The sequence below is a fragment of the Arvicanthis niloticus genome, chromosome 21, assembly GCF_011762505.2.
Source record: "Arvicanthis niloticus isolate mArvNil1 chromosome 21, mArvNil1.pat.X, whole genome shotgun sequence".
Taxonomy (NCBI): Eukaryota; Metazoa; Chordata; class Mammalia; order Rodentia; family Muridae; genus Arvicanthis; species Arvicanthis niloticus.
This window is the reverse complement of record NC_047678.1, coordinates 24,630,456-24,635,735: the sequence shown is the minus strand read 5'-3', so window position 1 is coordinate 24,635,735 and position 5,280 is coordinate 24,630,456. Positions and strand designations below refer to the sequence as shown.

The following is a 5,280-nucleotide window of genomic DNA, read 5'->3' as shown; positions in this document are numbered from 1 at the left end:
GTGACCAATGTAGGCCTCATGTAAATATTTGTTCTGCCTTTATGACCTACATAACACCTCATAAATAACTCTCATGTCTGAGATTCCTCTAGGATTAAAAACCACCCTTAATTATCTTTTCGGTGCACTGCCTTCTGCTTTCCCCAGAGTTTAAATATTTATTTTCTTCCTGCCACCTAAAGTTCAGACCTGTCTCCTCAGTCTAATAATCTTGTCATCAACTGCACACTCATCTCCAGGTAAATCACTGTTTCTAATCAGAGCGGCCACCGATGAGTCGGGGCTAGGAAAAGATCCAGACTTGTCTGTCTACAAACGGACTTCGGAAGTTCATGTTCAACTCTGAATTTAGAGACAAATGTAGCGTGTGTGCATATGCTGCGCATGTTTTCATCCGATTTCCAGGTAAGGACATCAGTTCTGTTTCAGAGTTAAAGCCAAGCAGAGACACAAAATCAAAGCAGAGAAAGACAGCTCGAAGTTCACAATTCACCCCGACTCCTATTCCCTTAGGTTCTAATCTAAGAATTCTCAATCCTGTACCTGGCTAAAATTGAGCCAAAAAAAAAAAAAAAAAAAAAAAAATCAGGGAAGCGCCCTTCACTGTAACAGACTTACCCTGACAAGGCCACCTGTAAGGGCCTTACCTGTCAGCCACTGTAAGGGCCAAGGTGCAAACAGCAAGAAGCTGAGGCTGTGGAGCAAAGGCTTTCTGAAGGCTTCAGATACCCACTTCCTCCCTCTACCCTTATGCCCAAAGGGGACCTTAGATTTCAAAACCATTATGCCCCAAATTAAACTCGTTACAGCTCCAAGTCGTTTGTTCTTCTGTAACATTAGCTCAAGGTTCAAACCCAATGGGCATTTGCAAGGTGCCCCCTCACACACACACACACTGAATGGAACATCTCCCCCTCCCCTGCAAAGTGAGAAATGGAGGCACAACACAGTTGACGTATCTAGTCCAAGGTCCCATAATTAGTAAGTTATAGGGCTGGGATTCTAGTGTAAGGTCAGGACTCTGCTGGGCCAGCATACCCACCCATCTGACAGCCTTCCTCCTTCCTACCTTGCTTGTTGATGCCACCGTCATCTGGGCCAAATATTTCTGGCAACTCTGGGCTGTGCCCATCTCCTTTTCCCAGCTCCTGGTGAATCACTAAGTGCTGTTGATTTTACATTTCAGGTTCCCCCTATCAATCGCTGCCCTTTTTCCTGTCCCCACCTCCATCCACGCTGCTCCCAGGGCCTATCAGAAAACCAAATCTGTTTATATGCCCCTTGCAAATGCTTTCTCAATAATCTCCTAAACCAACAACGCAATGGTCTTCACCCTTAATCTCTACTTGTTCCTTCAACTTCTCACGCCCCACGTGTCACTCTACGCAGCAACCTGGCTCCAGCTTCTTCTGACCCACTACCATTTCACTTTCACCCAGAACCACCTTTCCCCCACCCCCCCATCCACTTCTCTTCCATGCTCCATCGTGGGATATTATTCTCTGAAACCAACTGGCCATAAGCTCCTCTTTGAGGCCTCCTCTAACCTCCCCTCCTCTAGACGGAAGTAATCACACTGCCTCTTGACTCTAGTAAACCCGGAACATCCAGCGCAGCACACATTGCCTCCTAAGGTTCATGTTTGTGTCCCTATTGAGAGTGGATGGAAAACAGGAGCTGAGACTCACTCACCTCCAGGGTCATGCTTAGTACAGTTCAGTAATGTCCTTCAAACCGTTACCAAACAGCCAAGTTTGCTACCCATCCACCATAAGCCAATGAAAAGAGCCAAATTAATAGCAAAAAAAAAAAAAAAAAAAAAAAAAAAAAAAAAAAAGTCAGAAAAAGAAGATCTACCCAATATGAACCATATTGGGACAGAGACAAATAAGAGATCCTGAGACCCTCCTACCCCTTCCAAGTCAGTCTTCTGGGGCCTGACCTGAGAGGGTTTAGCTAAAAAGCAAGGCGTATGCACAGGTAAGCCACCTGGCTAAGGCGTGGTCCCCTGCCTACCATTGCTGCAACCCCAAGTCTCTCCAGCAAGGTCATCTGACTAATGTAAATCTTTCTCCAGGAGACAAGTTCCCTGTCTGGCTGCCTACAGAGGGCCATACATTTTTCCCCCACAGTAGGAAATCCCTGGGGAAATTCTAATGTCTTCCAGTTCATGTTTTCAATAATCTGATAGTCAAAAATGAGGTAACAAGTGTGTGTCTCTTAAGAACACACTCATCCCTGCCAGACCGGTGCTTCCAGAACTGACTAAAAGACACAACCTTGCCTATGCAGTGCACCCCGCCTATCCCCAACTTGACATCTAGGGACAAAATGAAGATAGCCAATGTAAGAGTGATGGCTACTGAAGATAGGTAGATGGAAGATGACAGAGACCATCAAGCCTTAGAGTACAAAACAGTGCTACCCACCCTTCTTAATGCTGTGACCTTTACTGCAGCTCCTCACAGAGTGCTGACTCCAACCACAGCATCATTCCTGTCCCTACTTCATAACTGTAATTTTGCTACAGTTACGAATCATAATGTAAATATCTGTATTTTCCAGTGGTCTTTGGGGATCCCTGTGAAAGGGTCCCTCAACCCTCAGGGGTCATGACCCACAGGTTGAGAACTGCTGGCGTGGAACGCATACATGTAGTTTCTTAACTTCAGGCCAGTTTAGATTTCTCCCCAGCAGTACTCTGTGGATAGCCATTTCTATCCTATTTACCTCTCTTGTACACCGTGTGTGTGTGTGTGTGTGTGTGTGTGTGTGTGTATGTGTGTGTGTGTGTGTGTGTGTGTGTGTGTGTGTGTGTGTGTCCCTGTTTCTGTCTGTGTGTGTGTCTGTGTCTCTCTGTCTCTCTGTCTCTCTCTCTGTCTCTCTCTCTGTCTCTCTCTCTCTCTCTCTCATTTGCTAGGATGGAGCCTCACACAACTGCAGACATGCTCTGTCACTAACCTACATTATCAGGATTTCTTTCTTGCCTTCTCTCAGGGCACAGTCACTAAATTTCTTGGATCTCCCTGTAGCCACAATGTGGTATAGATCAGGGGACCTTGGAAACCTCACATGAAAGGATTTTATCACAAAGTTGTTTGGTTTGGTTTGGTTTGGTTTGGTTTGGTTTGGTTTGGTTTGGTTTGGTTTGGTTTGGTTTGGTTCTTAAGGAATCACATAGCCCAGATTGACCTCAAACTCATTCTAAAGCCTAAGCTGGCCTAGAACTCCCAGTCTTCCCATTGCTACTTCCTAAGGGCTGAGATTACGGCTGTGTGTGCCTGACACACCGTTTTCCATCAGAACAGTGAAGTAAGTGGTATAGTGAGGTCACTGAAGGCATGTTCTGAATTCAAATCCCAACTTGCTCTTTACGGCTTTTGACTTTTACACATTACCGATCAACCCTGAGTCTCAATCTCCATGAAAGAAAATCACACAGTATTCACACTGGTAAAACTGCTGAAAGAAATGCAGGAGACAGTGAAAGTATAGAGAGCTGAGACTGGTACTTGTAATGCCCAAAGAACTCAAGGAAGGTTGTTACGATTCAGCCATCCATGAACCACAGAACAAAATCCAAACTCAGCCCATACTTAAAAGCAAAAATCAAGAGTGCACAGGGGGCACCTGGATTTGAACCAGGGACCTCTTGATCTGCAGTCAAATGCTCTACCCCTGAGCTATACCCCCAGTGAGATGAAATTGTTTTTATAGTGTATCTGTCTCTCTGCATTCTAGTTCTTAAAGCCTCCAGTGACTCAGGGGAGCTATAATTAGGAGTGCTGCCTGGAAGGAGTCTGGGCATTAGACGTTCTAAAGGAGATTTATAATGAAACAAGACAGGGATCTGAAGAACTAAGTTCACAGGGCCAAGAAAATCTCCTATGACTGGCCATTATTCGATGTTTCATCCCTGCCTATTGTGTTTCATATAAAGCAAACCTCACTTCCAAGGAAAAATCACCGGTTTCGCCACAGCTGAGAACATTAATATAAATAATATGAGTGATTGGATTTCCATCATGACCGCCTCAGCTCCAGTTTACATGGATCCTCATTGTTCTCCATGGCCACACAGAGCACAACTCCAAGTTGGCACTTGAGAGATAATTGCAGCATTAAATTGACTCAGGAGGGGTGTCCCAATAATGATTGGTGAGAGACAGCTGTCTGGAGCTATAACTCTAAGTTGATTTCAGTCCACTGAAAACAGATGGTCAGTGGCACTCTTGTGTAACATAAATATTAGGTTCTATATACCATAACTCGCCTGAAACTTGCAATATTGTCTACTCTGGAAGGCCATTTGATGTAAGAAACAGAAATTAATGCTAGAGGCTCATAAGCACCTAACTAAATTGCCGACCCTAGTCCCAATGACAGAGCTTCTTCTTAACCTCCAAATGTCCCCACAGTTCCAGCAGCCTATGTTTCATGACCTCGTAAATACTTTCTCTTCCCCTAGTAACATCTACACAAGCATCTTATGGAAATCTGATGCACACATCCATTGGAAGTATTTCTCCTGACAATTTCCCAGACCATACACACTAGTTAGGTCTTTCCAAGTCTCTTTGTTTTGGGGAGTGGTCAATCAGACTGAAGGTTGTGCTGAGCAGGATCTTGGCAGTGGAGAGAAACACCATCCCATTCTTGACTGCCCTGCCTCACACTGGAAATGAGTGCATCAGTTACTTTGGACCGTTGTGACAAAATGGGTCATCTGACAAACACAACTTAAAGGAAGAAAAATGTATCTTATCTGGTGATTTTAGAGACTTTTGGCCTGTAATGGAAGGCAAGTCGTGATAGAGTGAAAGTCTGTGGCAGAGGCAGTGTGGGCGTGTGCTGAAGACTGTTTACATGGTGATGTGGAAGTTTATTCTTTTTTTAAAGATGTATTTGCTTTATGTATATGAGTACACTGTAGCTGTCCTCAGACACACCAGAAGAGGGCATCAAATCCCATTACAAAGAGTTTCCAGGACCTCTGGAAGTGCAGTCAGTGCTCTTAAACGCTGAGCCATCTCTCCAACCCGAGAATGAATGATTGAATTTTCATCATGGTGGGGGGAGTCTTAAATGGTCTCAAGATATTCTGTTTTTGTTCTGCCTGCCAATAAGCCTCCCTTACCTCTGTAAGATTTTCATGCAAACTTTGGATCTCCCGTACCTGATAAACCTTTGTTTATACAAAGGTCTAGACTCATCCTCAGAACCCGATGACCTCGGACAGCAACCCCTTCCTCTTTCCCTTCCTTTCCTTTTCACCAATTC

The 5,280-nt window shown here is 44.6% G+C and overlaps 1 non-coding gene across 1 annotated transcript; it reads right to left on the bottom strand.

Moving 5' to 3' along the window:
• Positions 1 to 3,621: 3,621 nt before the first annotated feature.
• On the bottom strand, positions 3,622 to 3,693 carry Trnac-gca (transfer RNA cysteine (anticodon GCA)). The gene has a single exon. It is a non-coding gene; the product is annotated as a tRNA-Cys (tRNA).
• Between the last annotated feature and the right edge of the window lie 1,587 nt (positions 3,694 to 5,280).